The sequence below is a fragment of the Phacochoerus africanus genome, chromosome X (assembly GCF_016906955.1).
Source record: "Phacochoerus africanus isolate WHEZ1 chromosome X, ROS_Pafr_v1, whole genome shotgun sequence".
Taxonomy (NCBI): Eukaryota; Metazoa; Chordata; class Mammalia; order Artiodactyla; family Suidae; genus Phacochoerus; species Phacochoerus africanus.
The window spans coordinates 65,967,541-65,988,625 of record NC_062560.1 but is presented as its reverse complement, the minus strand read 5'-3'; the positions used below and the strand labels follow the sequence as shown (position 1 = coordinate 65,988,625).

The following is a 21,085-nucleotide window of genomic DNA, read 5'->3' as shown; positions in this document are numbered from 1 at the left end:
TTTTTTAGGCCTTTGCTTTGTCATTTGCAAAATGAACTTGTACTAGGTGGTTTATAAAGTTTATGTTAGTATTGATCATTTTCTGACTTTGTGTGCCTTTTGGGGGTAGGGAGAAGAAGTGATGAGGGAAAGTTTCTTTCTTAAATGTATGCATATCTTTTTTGCCTTAGAACTTACATGGTTAGGATACAGGCATTTTGTTGCTAATATAGTGTAACAGTGTCATCCACACATTTATTGGAAAGGAAAAACTTTGCTGGGAAATTTGTTAATAATAATTGTGGCTCAGAATATACTCTATTTTGAAATATTAGTATATCCAGTGTATTTCTTTTTTTTGTCTTTTTGCTATTTCCCTGGGCTGCTTCCGCAGCATGTGGAGGTTCCCAGGCTAGGGGTCTAATCGGAGCTGTAGCCACCGGCCTACGCCAGAGCCACAGCAACGCAGGATCCGAGCCGTGTCTGCAACCTACACCACAGCTCACGGCAACGCCGGATCGTCAACCCACTGAGCAAGGGCAGGGACTGAACCCGCGACCTCATGGTTCCTAGTCGGATTCGTTAACCACTGCGCCACGACGGGAACTCCTGTATTTCTATTTTATCATTGGAGATGATACTTCTGAAAAGACTTATGTTAGTTCTAGCTAATTGTGCTTTTCTTCTTTTTCCATTTTTCCCCCCTTTTCCTGCTGCACCCATGGCATATGGAAGTTCCCAGGCCAGTCCTTAACCCACTGGGCTGGGGATTGAACCAGCAATGCCATAGAGACAAACCAGATCATTAACCCACTGTGCTACAGGGGGAACTCCCTAGCCAATTGTGATTTTTGTTCTGGGAAAAGGTTCTGTGAATTTTGCTCTGTAGCCACTCTTTTCAGATCCTTATCTCTGAGACTTTGTCTCTGCGTTTTGGTTTGAAGTAGCTGTTCTTGGTTTCAATAGAGCAGCTTTCTTGTTCACTGTTAAATACAATATTTGTTTATGAAACTATTGGTATGGCAGTGGTATTCATGTGTATATACTTTATACTCCATATTTTGGGTGAATGCTTTATTAGTTGATCAAATACTTGAGTATCGACTAGGAGCCAGGCACTGTGATGGAATATGTAAAGGGTCATAAGACAAAATTCCTGCTTCCTTAAAGGATTCTTAATCTAGGGAGGGAAATAGTAAAGAAACAGTTACAAAGCAGTGCTAAAGTGGAGGTATACTGGTTGTGCTAGGGACCATAATGAAGGAAAGCCTAATTTAGGGTCTGTCTAGGAAAGTTTTGCAGAGGAGCTGGTGTCTGTATTGGGTCTTGAAGATAAGTTAGCAATTAAGGGTTGGCTGTGAAAAAGGGCAGTCCAGGCAGAGGGATTAGTATGGCTAAAGATTAGTCTCATTTTCCACCCAGCAGAGGAAATAAGACATGTTCATAAATAGATTTGAAGCAGGATATAAAATGTTAAATGGTGTGTTGGGTAAAATCTAAGTTGCTGTGGGAGTTCAGAGTAGGAAGACATTTCCGATGGGGTCCAGGGAAAGCTTTATATTTTACAGAGAGATAGCATTTGAATGTGGCTCTTGGAGGAAGGGTATACATTTGACAAAGAAGACTGAGGGAGTATTTCAGATGTTAGGTATAGCAGCTTGAGCAAAAAAATGTTGTATGTATTAGTGTTTTCTAATTGGAAGGAGGTCAACTTAGAATTTTTTGCTTTTTTTCTTGCTTTTTAGGACCACACTTGTAACATATGGAGGTTCCAAGGCTAGGGGTCGAATCAGAGCTACAGCTGCCGGCCTAGGCCACAGCCACAGCAATGCCAGATCTGAGCTGTGTCTGCAACCTACACCACAGCTCTTGGCAACACCGGATACTTAACCCACTGAGTGGGGCCAGGGATCGAATCCACAACCTCGTGGTTGCTAGTTGGATTCGTTTCCGCTGCGCCACAATAGGAACTCCCAACTTAGAATTTTTAATTCAATTCCTGGAAAGACATTGTATAAACATTGTGCAATTAGTATTTTTCTAGCTTTATTGAGATATAATTGGCATATAGCATTGTGTAAGTGTGCAGTGTGATGATTTGATATGCATATGTATCTTGAATTAATTACCACAACAATTTTTTATTGTGGTGTGGAGAACATTTAAGATACACTCTCTAGCAGCTTTCAAGTATATAATACAATATCATTAACTGTAGTCACTGTGCTGTGTGATGTATATCAGATCTTCAGAACTTATTTTATCTTATAGTGCAGTTTTTTTTTAATTTGATAGCGATTTTATTTCTATGATTTTTCTGGTGTCTGCTTTTCTTTGATGCTCTCCATTTGCTTTTTTTTATAATTTTATTTTTTTTTACAGAATAAAATACATATATTTAAACACAATTACAATCCCACAGATTATTATATCATGGATCTTAAGAAACAGATTAAGTGACTCCCTCTGGAGAAGTGGAATGGAAAATATACTGAGACAAATAGGAAATTTATTCTATACTTTATCCCTTTTTGTATGGCTTTCATCTTTACTATTTAGTATTATCTATTACATTTCAATTTTTCTTTAAAAATTAGCATTATATTAAAATTGTGTATATTGTGCAACTAAAATTTATAAAGAAGAAAGCCTTATATACCATTAAATATTTTATACAGCATAATAAAAAGAATAGCTTAACTGGTAAGAATAACAAAAATAATATGCCCTCTCCTCTGAAAATAAGTAAAATATAAAATGCATAAATTGGTTAAAAAAACAGTGTAACTATATAAATATGTCCTCACAATTTGTTACATCTTATTGATTCTTCAGTATAGGCATTACACCATTCTAGGTGATGTGATAAGACATTATAGACCTTACATTGTACCATGGAAATGGTTATTACTAATACAATTGTAGAACTGTATTATTTAATTGTACAGTTGCATTATTTAATTATAATTATCATAAATTCTTTGATGGAGAGGAAATCAGAATCAGATGTAAGAAGACTTCAGCATTCCAAGAATGATGTCAAATGACCCCCTTCATGGTGGATTATTCACTTATTTACTATGAGATATATTGCTGCTTCAGAGATTCCTTGTTTGTGTATCAATTGTAGATTTTTGGTTTGCAGTTATTCTGAAATTTTGATATAAGAGTCTATATGTATGTGAGATTGTTTTAAGTTGTTCTCTTAATTGCAAGTGCATCTCCAGTGTCCTGCATTTGTACCCTCCTCTTCTCATGATTTCTGATTTTGGTGGTGTAATTGTGCATGGATGATTTCATATCTTTACTGTATATATACCTTTACTGGTGAGCCTTGTCATTTGTGGTATTTTTGTTTCCTGTTGCTGTCTTTTCTTTTCTGCCCAGAGAAGTTCCTTTAGTATTTGTTGTGAGGCTGGTTTAGTGTTGCTGAATTCTCTCACCTTTTGCTTATCTGGGAAGGTTTTGATTTCTCCTTTGAATCTGAATGAGAGCCTTGCTGGGTAAAGGAATCTTGGTTGGAGGTTTTTTCCTTTCATCATGTTAAGTATATCATGCCACTCCCTTCTGGCCTGCAGAGTTTCTGCTGAAAAATCTGCAGGTAACCTTATTGGGGTTCCCTTGTATGTTATTTGTTTCTTTTCCCTATCTGCTTTCAAGATTTTCTCCTTGTCTTTAATGTTGGTCAGTTTGATGAATATGTGTCTTGGTGTATTCCTCCTTAGGTTTATTTTATATGGTACTTGTTGTGCTTCCTGGATTTGAGTGAGTGGTTCCTTTCCCACATTAGGGAAGTTTTCAGCTGTTATCTCTTGGAATATTTTTTCTGTCCCCTTCTCTCTCTCTTCTCCTTCTGGCACCCCTATAATACAGATGTTGGTGTGTTTCTTGTTGTCCCAGAGTTTCCTGAGACTCTCTTCATTTGTTTTCAGTCTTTTTTCTCTTTTCTGTTCTCCATTCATAATTTCTTCCAATCTGTCCTCCACCTCGCTTATTCATTCTTCTGCCACCTGTATTCTGCTTTTAGCTGCTTCTAGTGAATTTTTTATTTCAGTTATTGTATTTTGCATCTGTTCTTGTTTAAGTTTTATATCTCTTTGCTCAGTGTTTCCTGTAAGTTATGCATCTTTGCCTCCAGTTTATTTCCAATGTTTTGCCTCATCTTCAGCATGAACAGTCTAAAGTCTTTTTCCTGGAGGCCAAGAATCTCCTAATCACTTAGCTGATATTCTGGGGTTTTTTCTTTCTCCCTCATCTGAGTTATAGTTCTCTGTCTTTTCATTTTTATAGGTTTTTGGTGTGGTGACCTTTTTACAGATACTAGAGTTGTAGCCTCTCTTACTTCTGATGTCTACCCGCCTTGTGGCTGAAGTCAGTATGGGGTCTTGCTGTAGGTTTCCTGATGGGAGGGGCTGATGCCTGCCCACTGGTAGGTGGAGCTGATTCCTATCCCTCTGGTGGGTGGGGCTTAGTCTCTGGATGGGATTAGAGGCAGCTGTGTGCCTGAGGGGTCTTTAGGTATCCTGTTTACTGAGGGGTGGGGCTGTGATCCCACCTGGATTGTTGTTTGCCCTGGGGCTTCTCAGTGCTGACTGATGGATGGGGCCAGATTTTCCCAAAATGGCCACCTCCAGATACAGGCAGGCTGCTGAATATTCCTGAGAGCTTTGCTTCCAGTGTCTTTTCCTCACAACAAGCCACATTCACCCCTGTTTTCCCAGGATGTCCTCCAAGAACTGCAGTTAGGTTTGACCCACATTCCTATGGAGACCTCGCTCTGCCCTGGGACCCAGTACACGTGAAAGTCTGTGTGCGCCTTTTAAGAATGGGGTCTCCATTTCCCCCAGTCCCATGGAGCTCCTGCACACAAGCCCCACTGGCCTTCAATGCCAGATGCTCCAGGGGCTCTTTCTCTCAGTGCCAGATCCCCACAGGTGAGGGTTTGATGCGGGGCTCAGAACTCTCACTCCTGTAGGTGACTGTGATACAGTTAGTTTGCAGTCTGTGGGGCTTCCCACCCGCGAGGTATGGGGTTGTTTATATTGTGAAATCGCCCCTCCTACCTCTTGATGTGGTCTCCTCTTTTTCTTCTGGAGTAGGGTATCTTTTTTAAGGTTTCCGGTCCATTTGGGTGGAGATTGCTCAGTCTTTAGTTGTGAATTTTGTTGTTTTTAGGAGGAAAGTTGAGCTCCAGTCCTTGTATTCTGCCATCTTAATCCTGTCTGCCCTATAGTGCAGTTTGTATGTTAAGTTTTGTGGCTTGATGATCTAGTAAAAGCCACACTTGCCCTTGTGCATGAGCCTGCTCCTTTTAGTTCAGAAGAACTGTCAAAAATATAATCCGTTTTTCTTAAATAGAATTTAATGCACAGATTTTGAATAACTATGAGTGTTCAATGTGTATCATTAGTTGTCTTTATTTTGATCATATGTCAGTTGACTTTGGGTGACATTTAACTATATTTTTTAGTAATATTGGTTTTGTTATGTTGTTTATTTGAATTTTAGCAGTTATTTTTTGGTTTATTTGATAGCATTCCCAAACAAGTATTCTGCTATAATGCTTGTGTTGAAAATATGAATTTTGATGTATCAGGGAAATTTTGAGTATAAGACAAAATTTGTGTTTGCTTATTCAGGATTTTCTCTGCAAGGTCAGGGTTTAGCAAACTATGGCCACCAAACAGTGGCCTATTTTTGTAAATAAAGTTCTATTGGAGCACACCCAAGCCTATTTGTTTACATTGTCCTGTGGCTGCTTTTGTAGTGCAGTCTCAGAGTTGAGTAGTTGCAGCAGAGACCTAATAGCCCACAAAGCCTAAAATATTTACTATCTGGCCCTTTATAGAAAGTTTGTCTTGAATGAAATCAGAAAACTGCACCCTGAAACTGAACTGCATTGAAATACACACATATATAGGCACATACTTCAAACATTCACCAGCTCCTCAATTCACCCCTTGTGTTATGAGCCACACCTGTCCATATCTGTTAGTTTTCCGCCAGATTTCAGATAACCCTCCTTCCATCACTTCACAGTAATTCATGAGCTGCAACCCTTCTGATGCTCACTTCCACAAACAAACCTCAGGTCTTTTTCAAGGTAAAGTGCCATATTTATTGTTGTATTTGTATATTTCTTAATCAATGTGTGTAAACTTGTGCTACAATTTCTATTAGGTTTCTGTCATTTAAAAAAATGAGTCATTGATGAAGGGTTTTTCTTTGTTTGTTTTTTTTTTTTGGTCTTTTTAGGGCTGCACCCTGTGGCATATGGTGGTTCCCAGGCTAGGAGTCAAATGGGAGCTGCAGCTGCTGGCCTACACCATAGCCATAGCCACAGCAATGCAGGGTCCGAGCTGCATCTGCGACTTACACTATAGCTTGCAGCAATGCTGAATTCTTAACCCACTGAGTGAGGCCAGGAATCAAACCTGTGTCCTCATGGATACTAGTCAGGTTCATTAACTGCTGAGCCCTGACAGGAACTCTGAAGTTTTTTAGGGTTGTTTTCTAACCCCATTTTCCCCATGAGTTCTCTGGTGTTTATTGCACAATTTTGCATTACCTGGTAATTTTTAGGAACTCATGCTGTTATTGCAGAACTGACTGTAATTGTCATCCTGCAAAAATTAATGATTAATTCACCAAGTATTTCTTGGACTGTGAAGATTAAATGAATTAATGGACATAAAACACTTAGGTTAATTTCTGGGATCTAATACTTACTCAACTATTAGTTATTATTAATTACTATTACCATGTTCCAAGAACTGTTCTAAGTACTGCTTAGGTAAACAAGACAAAGGCTCCCCATGGAACTTTTTTTGTTTTTTTTTTTTGTTTTTGCTTTTTAGGGCTGCACCCATGGCATATGGAAGTTCCCAGGCTAGGGGTCGAATCAGAGCTACAGCTGCCAGCCTATGCCACAGCCACAGCAATGCTGGATCCGAGCCGTGTCTGTGACCTACACCACAGCTCACAGCGATGCCAGATCCCCAACCCATTGAGCGAGGCTAGTAATCGAACCTGTGTCCTCATGGATACTAGTTGGATCCGTAACCACTGTGCCACAATGGGAACTTTCAAGGCTTTCCATGGAACTTATACTTTAAAAAATCTGTACTATTTTACATTTTGTCTAGTAACTCTCCCTCCCCACCAAAAAAAGATGTCTCATTCATCTTATGTAATATTTTACCGAATTCTTTGGAATTTTTTTTTTTTAATGGCTGTGTTTGTGGCATATGCAAGTTCCCGGGCTAGGGATTGAATCTGAGCTGCAGCTGTGGCAACGCTGGATCCTTTAACCCACTGTGCCTGGCAGGGGATCAAACCCATGCCTCCATAGCAGATTCTTTTTTTTTTTTTTTGTCTTTTTGGGGTTGCACCTGTGGCATATGGAGGTTCCCAGGCTGGGGGTCCAATCAGAGCTGTAGCCACCAGCCTATGCCACAGCCACAACAACACAGGATCCAAGATGCGTCTGCAACCTACACCACAGCTCATGGCAATGCGGGATCCTTAACCCACTGAGCGAGGCCGGGGATTGAACCTGTGTCCTCATGGATGCTAGTCAGGTTCCTTAACCGCTGAGCCATGAGGAGAACTGCATCTGATTCTTAATCCACTGTGCCACAGTGGAAACTCCTAGAATGTATTTTGTAACTGTGACTTAAGGAGATGAATCTGATCCTGCTTTCTTCTTTTTTTTTCCCCTTCATTTTTGGCATGTGGAGCTCCCAGGCCAGGGGTCAGATCTGAGCTACAGTCTTGACCTAAGCCACAGCTGTGGTAATGCTGGATTTTTAACTCGCTGTGTTCGGGCGGGGATCTAACCTATGTCCCAGTGCTCCCAAGATGCTGCCCATCGTGTTGTGCCACAGCCAGAACTCCTGATCCTACTTTCAAGGAGATAAAGAATAATCATCACCTTTTTACTGTATTTCACAATTAAAAGTTTCCCCAAATAGGAATATTCTCTTACATAACCTCAGTATAGTTAGCAAAATTAGAAATTAACATTGGGAGTTCCCGTTGTGGCTCAGCGGTTAACGAATCCGACTAGGAACCATGAGGTTGCGGGTTCGGTCCCTGGCCTTGCTCAGTGGGTTAAGGATCCAGTGTTGCCGTGAGCTGTGGTGCAGGTCACAGATGTGGCTTGGATCCCGCGTTACTGTGGCTCTGGTGTAGGCTGGTGGCTACAGCTCCGATTCGACCCCTAGCCTGGGAACCTCCGTATGCTGTGGCAACGGCCCAAGAAATGGCACAAAAAGAAAAACAAAAGAAATTAACATTGATTCAATACTGTTTCTAATCTACAGAATTTATTCACATTTTGCCAGTTGATACATAATGTCCTTCATAGTGAAAGACAGAATTTTCTTTTTTTCTGGTCCAGGATCCAGTTCTATAATGCTTTTTGCATTTTTATTTTCATGTTTCTTTAATCTGGAGCAATTTACCATGGCTTTGTTTTTCCCCTTCCATTTTGTGAAGAACATAGGCCAGTTAATTTGGGTTTGCCTGAAGTTTGCTTACGATTGTGTATTTTGCTAGGAATAATATGAAATGATATGCCTTTCTCAGCACATTTTATCAAGAGGCACATCTTTGCTTTTAATAAATCTTAAAATATTTTTACTTTTAATGCTAAGATTATCTGCTAAGATTATCAGCCCCATTCTCTGCTATTTAGAGAATTTGCCCACCTGTTATTTCTCTTGCCTTTCCCCTTTCTACTTTCTTCAGATAACCTGCAAATTCAAAACCAAAACACCCTGTTTATGAATTTTCATTGTGTTTTTTGAGTATCTACTAAAAATAGAGAACTAAGAATAAATGTTTCATATTAAAGTGACTGGACTTTGGAGTTCCCATTGTGGCTCAGCAGTTAATGAACCCAACTAGCAACCATGAGGACGCAGGTTTGATCTCTGGCTTCGCTCAGTGGATTAAGGATTGGCGTTGCTGTGAGCTGTGGTGTAGGTCGAAGACGAGGCTCAGATCCCGCATTGCTGTGGCTCTGGTGTAGGCCGGTGGCTACAGCTCTGGACCCCTAGCTTGGGAATCTCCATGTGCCCCGGGTGGGGCCCAGAAAAGACACACACACACACACACACACGTGACTGGACTTGTTACTTAAGTATATGAAATAATACATTTCTTTCAAAGGCTGATTTAGAGTATCCAACACAGATTACTGAGTATTTATTTCAGTTTAGAGATAGAGGGGAAAATTATTTGATGGTACTAAATGATTTCAGGGCATTTTAAAAAATGCTCAACAAATCACCACTCTTTGCTTTTGAAGGAATCCCTGAGCAGACATTATCTTCATTTTACAGGGCAATTTGTTATTTCTTTTTTCCTTTTTTTTTGCTTTTTAGGGCCACACCCAGGGCATATGGAAGATCCTAGGCTAGGGGTTGAATGGGGGAGTTGCAGCTGCTGGCCTATGCCACAGCCACAGCAATGCAGGATCTGAGCCATGTTTGTGACCTACACCAAAGCTCACAGCAACACCAGGTCCTTAACCACTGAGTGAGGCCAGGGATAGAACCCACATCCTTATGGATACTAGTCAGGTTCGTAACTTACTGAGCCACAATGGGAACTCCCAATTTGTTATTTCTCACATGGGAAAAAGAGATGAACTCAGACCAATTTCCTCCCTTGAGGAGTTTACACTTCAGTAGGCAGTACTCTTGAGTTTTAAACAAGGAACTATAAGCAGAATGTATTGCTTATTAAAGAGAAGTAAAAAAAAAAATCAGTGGATGAAGAAGGAAAAAGAGAACTCTCTTTGAGCTAAGAGTTGTGGTCAGATAAGATTGGAAGTCATATGTGAATGATTTTGCAGAACACTTCAAATTCTTGCTTAGGAGTTTGTACTTTATCCTGTTTATCAACATGGGAAGCTTCTGGTTATCTTGAACATGGGAGATGAGAGATATTTGAGTCTATACTCAATTATGCCCAATATTAGAAATACCGAGAGGATAGAATAGTTATTTAGACAGGGAATACAGGCCCTCCATATCTATGGATTCTGCTTTTAACCAAACATGATTGAGAATATTTGGGGGAAAAATGTCCAGAAAGTTCCCAAAAGCAAAACTTGAATATGCTGCACATAGGCAACTATTTTCTTGACATTTATATTATATTAGGTATTATAAGTAATTTAGATATTATTTAAAGTGCATAGAAGGATGTTCATAGGTTATATGCAAATACTATGCCGTTTTATATAAGGGACTTGCGCATCCTCATATTTTGGCATGGGGGGAGTCCTGGAGCCAGTCTCCCATGGGTACTGAGGGATGACTGTATATTTAGGAGAATGTAGGCATATACCTCTAACTCCCATCCACCACCCAAAATAGTAGCACATGCATGCTAAGTAGCTACTGAGGCATTTTAGGTATAATAATATAGTTTAGTACTTGAATCAAGGTAGAATGAACTTGGGTAAAGATGGGATTTCAAGATGGATAAAAATTACTTTTGGGTGCACCTTTTCTCCCCTTCCTTCCTTATTCCAAATATAGTATTAAAAATTTTAAATAGCTTTTATTCCTAAATACTGCTAACCACTTATTACTGTTTTGCATGATTTGCCTTTGACATCTGAATTCTAAACATTTACCCGGTTATTCTGGGTGGAAGCTCAGGCTAACCTGCCTGATTTGGAGGATGAATTGTGGAAACAGGTACCATTTTCTGCCTATAAAGTCTAAACTTTTAGAAATTACAGGTTTTTTTTTCTATCTGCAGGGAAAGAGAATGCCAGTTCTCCCCTAAAGACCCTTTTTTTACAACCCCTCACAACATGGATAAAACTTTTTGCTTTGCCTTCTTGCTCTTGCCACGTTATTTGCCTCGTCTTCTTTTGAAGACTCTGCCTGCCTTTGGATGGGGGTGGGGAGAGGTATATCAATGAAATGAACTGTATCTAATAAAGCAGAAGTTAGGGTGCCAAATAGAATGAAACATTTCTTGGAATTCCTGCTGGGAATTACTGATTTGACCCATGTGAATGTGGTAGCTGTTATTGCAATTTTTTGAGTGTTTTATATATATATATATATATTATATATATATCACTACTTATATATAAGGTAAAATGTAGATAATTTTCAAATATTGCTGCCTTATCCAAATTTGTAATTTTTCACCTGCATTAAAGCATTTATATCTTTGTATTTAAAACAATAGACTGGAGTTTGTTCAGTACCCCATTGTTTATTAAATGTTTTGGAAAGCTTGATATTTCCTGACAAATTCTGAATAGTGTTTATTATTTGTAGTTATCATTGGTACTGAGCCTCATGAAACCAGAAATACCGAGGTTCTGCCCTCAAGTGATTTTAGACTAAAACAAAGTAACACAAGACATTTGCTAAATTATATAAATAATATTTTATAATATGGAGATAGCTTATACATGCTCACCTATGAACTTTCAATACAGATTTTATAGATTACTCTTAGACTGGAAGTGATAACATAATGGGTAGACTAAGGTGACTAACCTTATTTGTATATTCCTTTTTTAAATTATAAAATACACATAACAAAATTTAGCATTTTAATCACTCAAGAGTGTACAGTTTGTGGCATTAAGTACATTAAGTATATTTGAGCATTGTGCAACCATCATCATCTAATTCCCGAACATTATTTTTTTACCCCTAAAAGAAACCCTGGGAGTTCCTGTCGTGTCTCAGTGGTTAATGGACCCAACTAGTGATGTGGGTTTGATCCCTGGTCTCGGTCAGTGTGTTAGGGATCCAGCATTGCCGTAAACTGTGGTGTAGGTCACTGACGCGGCTCAGATCCCCCATTGCTTGTAGCTGTGGCTTTGGCCGGCAGCTGTAGCTCCTATTAGACCCCTAGCCTGGGAACTTCCCTATGCCTCAGGTGCGGCCCTAAAAAGACAAAAGACTAGAAAAAAAAAAAGAAACCCTGTTTCCCCCAATACTCCTCCCATCCCCTTGTAAGCACTAATATTCTTTCTAGGTCAATGGGTTTGCCTATTCTGGAAATTTCATATAGGTGGAACCATAGAATATGAAGATTTAACCATGTTGAACTGTGTATCAGTACTTAATCCCTTTTTGTGACTGAATAATACTATCCTACTTTTGTTTATCCATTCATAAACAAATGTAGGGCATTTAGACTGTTTCTACCTTTTGGATGTTGTAAATAGTGCTATTATGTACATTTGTGTACATGTTTGTGTTTATATCTCTCGTCTATATACCAAGGAGTGGAATTGCTGAGCTATATGGAAATTCTGTGTTTAACTTATTGAGGAAATGCTAAACTGTTTTCCACAGTGGCACATATTAACATTCCCACCAAAATGTGTGAGAGTTTTTCACAGTGGCACACCTTAACATTCCCACCACAATGTACGAGGGTTTTAATTTCTCCACATGCTTCCAACTACTTGTTATTTTCTGTTTCTTTTATTTACTTATTTATTTATTTATTTATCTATCTATCTATCTTTTTGCTATTTCTTTGGGCTGCTCCCACGGCATATGGAGGTTCCCAGGCTAGGGGTCGAATCGGAGCTGTAGCCGCCGGCCTACGCCAGAGCCGCAGCAGCGCGGGATCCCAGCCGCGTCTGCAACCTACACCACAGCTCACGGCAACGTGGGATTGTTAACCCATTGAGCAAGGGCAGGGACCGAACCCGCAACCTCATGGTTCCTAGTCAGATTCGTTAACCCCTGCGCCACGACGGGAACTCCTGTTTCATTTATTTATTTAAAAATATGGCTGCTGTAGTGGGTTTAAAGTAATATCTCATGGTGGTGTATTGTATCTATTTTTTATTTAAGCAAGCTTATTTGGAACCTGTTTAGAAAGACCAAGCAATACTCTATACAAAAAATAGATTCAATAAGGGAAAGGTGACATTCCATAGTAGAAGACCCTCATTATTCTGAAAACCTCAGATGATTTAACATATTTTAGTATATGTTACCACCCTTCTGCTGGTTTGAATAGCACCATGACAGTCCAGGTTTGACCAGATAGAGTCAAAACTCTGCTGCCTGATGCAAAGAAGCTAATGATGCATTCTAGTTCTTTACTTGAAGAATGAGGAAGAAGATAGTCTTATCACCTCCCACTTTTCCCTTGATTATAAAAATGTAGCCCACTTGGTTCTTGGGGCAGAGGCCTCTTGTCTGCCTGCTACTGTTACCTTTCACAAGTGTTCTATATTAATCTTCTCACCTCAAAAAAAAAAAAAATTAGGGAGTTCCCATTGTGGTGCAGTGGAAACTAATCCGACTAGGAACCGTGAGGTTGCAGGTTCGATCCCTGGCCTTGCTTAGTGGGTTAAGGATCCAGCGTTGCTGTGAGCTATGGTGTAGGCTGGCAGCAACAGTTCCAATTAGACCCCTAGCCTGGGAACCTCCATATGCCACAGGTGCAGCCCTAAAAAAAGACAAAAAAAAAGATTAAACCGAGATTTGTTTTTGTCTTTTTTAGGGCCATACCCCGTGGCCTAGGGAAGTTCCTAGGCTAGGGGTCATATCAGAGCCACAGCTGCCAGCCTGTGCCACAGCCAAAGTAAACGCAGGATCTAAGCCGCCTCTGCAACCTACACCACAGCTCACGGTAATGCCAGATTCTTAACCCACTGAGTGAGTCCAGGGATCAAACCCTCATCCTCATGGATAGTAGTTGGGTTTCATTACCGCTGGACCACAACGGGAACTCCAACCAAGACATTTTTATTTAAAAATTTTTTTCTGTCTTTTTACCTTTTCTAGGGCTGCTCCTGCAGCATATGGAGTTCCCAGGCTAGGGGTCTAATCGGAGCTATAGCCACCAGTCTATGCCAGAGCCACAGCAACGTGGGATTCGAGCAGCGTCTGCGACCTGCACCACAGCTCACTGCAACGCCGGATCCTTAACCCACTGAGCAAGGCCGGGGATTGAACCCGCAACCTCATGATTCCTAGTCGGATTCGTTAACCAACTGAGGCACAACAGGAACTCCAAGACATTTTTAATATTGGACTATAAATCCTGTAAAATGTAATTAAGGACAGGAGATGAATATGAGAAATAATTTCTAATAGTGAATAAAATTTACTATGTACTGTTTATTGAAAGTTTGAAAAATTCTTCTACATTTTTGCAAATACTTGTGCATTATGGGGAATCAAACTTCTCTATCACAGTATAAACTTCAGTATAGTTTTCTTTTCTTTTTTTTTTTGTCTTTTTGTTGTTGTTGTTGTTGCTATTTCTTGGGCCGCTCCCGCGGCATATGGAGGTTCCCAGGCTAGGGGTTGAATTGGAGCTGTAGCCGCCAGCCTACACCAGAGCCACAGCAACACAGGATCCGAGCTGCATCTGTGACCTACACCACAGCTCACGGCAACGCCGGATCCTTAATCCACTGAGCGAGGCCAGGGATCAAACCCACATCCTCATGGATACTAGTCGGATTCGTTAACCACTGCGCCACGACGGGAACTCCGTTTTCTTTATCTTAATAGCTAAAGAAAGACATGTGTTAAAATCTCAGTTCCATGCATTCTTTGGAAACTTTTTCCGTCTCTGAATCTCTCTATCTGCTTATTTATTTAGGGCTGCATCCAGGGCATATAGAAGTTCCCAGCCTAGGGGTCCAATTGGAGCTGCAGCCGCCGGCCTATGCCACAGCAATGCCAGATCCTTAACCCACTGAGCGGGGCTAAGGGTGGAACCTGTGTTCTCATGGATACTAGTTGGGTTTGTTACCACCAAACAACAACAGTAACTCCAGTCTCTGAGTATTGATGATTACCCCTGGGAAATGGATATTAAAACTGAAGAAGAAATTGGATCAATCAACATTAAGTAAAGAGTTCCCGTCATGGCTCAGTGGCTAACAAACCTGACTAGTATCCAGGAGGGTGCAGTTCGATCCTTGGCTTTGCACAATGGGTTAAGGATCCGGTGTTGCTGTGAGCTGTGGTGTAGTTCGCAGAGGCGGCTTAGATCCTGCTTTGTTGTGCTGTGGTGTAGGCTGGCAGCTACAGCTCTGATTGGACCCCGAGCCTGTGAACCTCCATATGCCATGGGGTATGGCCCCAAAAAGACAAAAATAAATAAATAAACATTAAATAAGGTGCCATGTACATCTCTTTTAAATTTTGAAAATATTAAAAAAAAAATTGGAGTTCCCGTAGTGGCTTAATGAATCCGACTAGGAACCATGAGGTTGTGGGTTCGATCCCTGGCCTCACTCAGTGGGTTAAGGATTGGCGTTGCCATGAGCTGTGGTGTAGGTCGCAGATGTGGCTCGGATCCTGCGTTGCTGTGGCTCTGGCGTAGGCCAGGGTCTACAGCTCTGATTAGACCCCTAGCCTGGGAACCTCCATATGCCACAGGTGCAGCCCTAGAAAAGATCAAAAAAAAAAAAAACCCAAAAATTTATTGAACCAATAGATTAGTCAATTGGTCCATCAAATTAAAAAAGAAAAAAGGACAGGGACGCAAATGTTCACCATTCCTTTAAGAAGAAACAGTAGTCACACAACTATATAACACATTAACAGCTTTACACAGAACAAAGAAATGCAATGGCTCATTTTCTTACAGTGTTAGAAATCCCAAAATCAACTTTATAATCCTTTAAAATAAACAGGTTTTTGTACAACATTAGATGTCTATTGAAAAATGGAAATTTTGGAGTTCCCGTCGTGGCGCAGTGGTTAATGAATCCGACTAGGAACCATGAGGTTTCAGATTCGATCCCTGGCCTTGTTCAGTGGGTTAAGGATCCAGCATTGCTGTGGGATGTGGTGTAGGTCGCATTCGTGGCTTGGATCCCGAGTTGCTGTGGCTGTGGCATAGGCCAGCAACTACAGATCCGATTAGACCCCTAGCCTGGGAACCTCCATATGCCAAAGGAAGTGGCCCTAGAAAAGGCAAAAAGACAAAAAAAAAAGTAAAATGGGAATTTTATTCTCAAATGTGTCCTGAGCTTAGATTCTTTTTTTTCCCCCAGCAGCTCTTGCTGCTCATGAAATAGCACAAAAAAGCAATGGGATGTGAGACGCCTTGTGCATTTTAAGTGTTCAGTGTTATTATTGATCAGGGCAGATGTCCTAAGGTGGGACATCGAAATTTTTGTAAGGCTCTTAGTAGGAGGGAAGACAATAACAAGGGCTAAGATCTTGTAGGACCTGCAAGAGAACTTCAGGGCTCTAAGCTTTATATTTTAATTTTTATATTTGGCTGTGCCTGTGGCATGCAGAAATTCTCAGGTCAGGGATCAAACCTGAGCCATAGCAGTAACCCAAGCCACAGCAGTGACACTGATGAGTACTTAACTGTTACACCACCAGGGAACTCCTGCCTTTGTTTAGTTAATCGTGATAAAAGTGTCAAAACCTATAAAGTACTGTTTAACCATTTTTAGGTGTACAATTCAGTGGCATTAAATAATTCACATTATTATGCAGCTATCACTGCTGTCCATCTCCAGAGCTTTTCATTATCCTGAGCTGAAACTCTGTACCCATTAAATAGTAACTCCCTATTTCCCTCTCTCCCAAACCCTGGTAAATACCATTCTACTTTCTGTCTCTGTGAATTGGACTCTTGATACATTTGTATAAGTGGAATTGTACAATATTTGTCCTTTTCTGTTTGGCTTATTTCACTTAGCATATTGTCCTCGAGGTTCATCTGTTTGGTAGCATTTGGCAGAGTTTATTCTGTTTTTTTTTTTTTTTTTTGTCTTTTTAGGGCTGCACCCTCAGTGTATGGAGGTTCCCAGGTTGGGGTCGAATCGGATCTATAGCTGCTGGCCTTACACCACAGCCACAGCAATGCCAGATCCGAGCCATGTCTGCGACCTACACCACAGCTCACAGCAATGCCGGATCCTTAACCCACTGAGCGAGGCCAGGAATGGAACCTGCAACCTCGTGGTTCCTAGTCGGATCTGTTGCTGCTGTGCCATGACGGGAACTCCAGAGTTTCATTCCTTTTTAGATGAATAATATTCCATTCATTATATGTATATGTCACATTTAGTTTATCTGTTCATCTGTTGATTGACATTTGGGTTGTTTCTATCTTTTGGCTATTGTGCATAGTGCATGGAATCAACCCAAATGTCCACTGATAGATGATTGAATCAGGAAGAAGTGGTATATATACATGATGGAATACTACTCAGCCATAAAAAAGAACAAAGTAATGCCATTTGCAGCAAAATGGATGGAACTAGAGAGTCTCATCCTGAGTGAAGTAAGTCAGAAAGAGAAGGACAAATACCATATGATATCACTTATATCTGGAATCTAGTATATGGCACAAAGGAACCTTTCCACAGAAAAGAAAATCATGGACTTGGAGAATAGGCTTGTGGTTGCCAAGGCGGAGGGGGAGGGAGTGGGGTGGTTGGGGAGATTGGGGTTAATAGATGCAGAATGTTGCCTTCAGGATGGATTAGCAATGGGATCCTGCTGTGTAGCACTGGGAACTCTGTCTAGTCAATTATGATGGAACATGTAATGTGAGAAAAAAGAATGTGTACATGTATGTGTAACTGGGTCACCATGCTGTGCAGTAGAAAAAAAAATATAGATAAATAAAAATTAAAAAAATAAAACATTGGTGTACAAATGCGTGTTGATTCCATTTTTTTCAGGTGTATACCTCAAAATGAAATTCTATCTTTACTTTCCTGAAGAACCACCAAACAGTGGTGCACTATTTTACATTCCCACCTGGTACACTATTTGACATTCCCACCTGCAGCATATAAGGGTTCTTTCTAATTTCTCTACATTTTTGCTACCACTGCCTTTTATTTTCTGTTTGTTTTTTTTTTTTTTTTTTTTGGTCTTTTTGCTATTTCTTGGGCTGCTCCCGTCGCATATGGAGGTTCCCAGGCTAGGGGTCGAATCGGAGCTGCAGCCACCGGCCTACGCCAGAGCTACAGCAACGCGGGATCTGAGCCGCATCTGCAACCTACACCACAGCTCATGGCAATGCCGGATCCTTAACCCACTGAGCAAGGGCAGGAACCGAACCCACAACCTCATGGTTCCTAGTCAGATTCGTTAACCACTGCACCACGACGGGAACTCCCTATTTTCTGTTTTTTTTTTTTTTTTTTTTTTCATATTAGTCATCCTAATTGGTGTGAAGTGTTTTCTCATTGTGGTTTTGATTTGCATTTCCCTAGTGACTGGTGATAAGCAGCATCTTTTAACATGTGCTTATTGGCCATTTGTATATCTTCTTTGGACAAATGTCTCTTGAAGTCTTTTTGCACATTTTTTAATTGGGTTGTTTGTTTTTGTTTAGCTGTGGGAATTATTTATAAATTCTTTTCTTTTTTTTTAAGGGCCACACCCGTGGCATATGGAAGTTCCCAGGCTAGTTGAATCAGAGCTGCAGCTGAGGGCCTATGCCATAGCAATGTAGGATCCTGGCTGTGTCTGTGACTTAAACAACTCATGGCAGTGCTGGATCCTTAACCCACTGAGTGAGGCTAGCAATTGAACCCATGTCCTCATGGATGCTAATTGGGTTCGTTACTGCTGAGCCATGACGATAAATCCTATAATAATTTTTAATAGAGTATAATCTGAAAAATACTGAACCACTGTGCTGTACAGCTCTAACTAATATAATACTGTAACTCAAGGATACTTCAATTAAGAAAGGAATTACAGGAATTCCTGTAGTGGCTCAGTGGGAACGAATCTGACTAGTATCCATGAGGATGCAGGTTTGATCCCTGGCCTTGCTCAGAAGGTTAAGGATCTGGTATTGCCATGAGCTCTGGTGTAGGTCAAAGATGCAGCTTGGATCCCGCATTGCTGTGGCTGTGGTATAGGCTGGTGGTTACATCTCCAATTTGACCCCTAGCCTGGGAACTTCCATATGCCATGGGTGCGGCCACCCCCCCCCCCCCAAAAAAAATTACACATGCAAAAAATGGATCAAAGACCTAAACATTATTAGCTAAAATTGTGAAATTCTTAGAAGAAAGCAGTAAGATAAAATTTTATGACTTTGATTTAAAAATGATTTCTTGGATGACACCAAATGCATACAACAAAAGAAAAAATAGATAACTTGGATTTCATCAAAATTCAAAAGCTTTTAGAGTTTCTGCTGTGGCATAATGGGTTAAGAATCTGACTGCAGCAGCTCAGCTTGCTGTGGAAGTTCAGGTTCGGTCCCCAGCCCAGTGCGGTGGTTAAAGGGTGTGGCATTGCCTAGCTGTGGCATGGGTCAGAACTGCGGCTTGGATATATAACTTCCCTGTGTTATACAATATATTCTTGTTGCTTATCTATTTTATACATAGTAGTTTATATCTCTTACTCTCATACCTCTAACTTGCCTATCCCTTCTTTCCTCTCCCAACTGATAACCATTAGTTTGTTTTCTGCATCTGTGAGACTGTTTCTATTTTGCTGTATACATTCACTGGTATTATTTTTTAGATTCCACATATGAGAGATATCATATAGTATTTGTCTTTCTCTGACTTATTTCATGAAGCATAATATTCTACATATCTAGCCATGTTGCAAATAACAAAATTTCGTTCTTTTTTATGGCTGTATAATATTCTTTTGTATATTTATACCGCATTTTCTTTATCTAGGAATTGTTGATGGACGTATCTTGGCTGTGGATTGCCTCTATATCTTGGCTACTATAAACAGTGCTGCTCTGAACATTGCAGTGCATGTGTCTTTTCAAATTAATGTTTTTACTTTTTCTAGGTTTTTTTTTTCCTGAATTTATTCTGTGAAGCCAAAATCAGACAAAGACACTATAAAAAAGAAACTTTCAGTAATAGCCTTTGGTGCAGCAGGTTAAGGATCGGTGTTGTCACTGCAGTAGTGCAGGTTTGATACCTGGTCCCGGAACTTGCATGTGCCATGGGTGAGGCAAAAAACAAACAAACAAACAAACAAAAAAACAAAGACAATTACATATTCTAGTTTCTCTTCAGATCGAATAAATCCTTTTGCCTTTTACTAAAAAAGAAAATTTCAAGTATCTATGATTAATTTAGATGCAGAAATCCTTTTTCTTCCTAGTTCTCTGAGTGTTTTTATTATGAAATGGTGTTGAATTTTGTAAAATGCTTTTTTTGTGTCAATTTAGATGATTATGTCATTTTTTCCCTTTTCCCTATTTTTGTGGTATATTACCTTGATTTATTTTTGGGTCACACTTTATATTCCTAGGATAAATCCCACTTGATCATGATATATATATATTTTTGCCATGGTATGCAGTGTCTTGGTAGGGGATCTCAGTGCCCAGACCAGGGATTGAACCTGAGCTGCAGTGGTGAGAGCACTGAATCATAACCACTGTACCCCTAGGGAACTCCCTGGGGTGTGATTCTTTTAATGTGTTATCAAATTCTGTTTGTTAGTATTTTGTTTAAAATTTTGCACCAAGGAGTCCCCATTGTGGCTCAGTGGTAATGAACTTGGCTAGTATCCGTGAGGACACTGGTTCGATCCCTGGTCCTGCTCAGTGGGTTAAGGACCCGGCATTGCCATGAGCTGTGGTGCCGTGGTGTAGTGCTGTATGTCACAGATGCTGCTTGGATCCTGCATTGCTGTGGCTGTGGTGTATGTAGGCTGGCATCTGCAGCTCTGATTAGACCTCTAGCCTGGGAATTTCCATATGCCCCACCTGAAGTCCTAAAAAGACAAAATTTTTATTTTCACCAGTATTCACAAGGCATATTGGTTTGTAATTTTCCTTTTTTTGTAGTGTTTTTGTCTGGCTGTGGTATGAGGGTAATGCTGGCCTCGTAGAATGAGTTGGGAAGTATTCCCTCCTTTTCTATTTTTTGGAAAAATTTGAGAGATTGATCATAATTCTTTATCAGCTGTTTGATAGAGGGAGTTCCCTGGTGGTCTAGTGGTTAAGACTCAGCGCTTTCATCACTGAGGCCCAGGTTTAATCCCTGGTCTGGGAACTGAGATCCCACATCAAGCTGCTGCATTCTGCAGCCAAAAAAAAATAAAAAAAAGAAGAAAAAAGAAGAAGAAAAAGAAAAAGAACGTGTGGCAGAATTTACCAG

The 21,085-nt window shown here is 40.3% G+C and overlaps 1 protein-coding gene and 1 non-coding gene across 7 annotated transcripts in view; both read left to right on the top strand.

Moving 5' to 3' along the window:
- The window catches only part of ATRX (ATRX chromatin remodeler), a 293,130-nt gene that overhangs the window by 5,607 nt on the left and 266,438 nt on the right, over positions 1 to 21,085 (top strand). The gene's annotated exons all lie outside the window — the stretch shown is intronic.
- TRNAE-UUC (transfer RNA glutamic acid (anticodon UUC)) lies at positions 20,909 to 20,980 on the top strand. The gene has a single exon. It is a non-coding gene; the product is annotated as a tRNA-Glu (tRNA).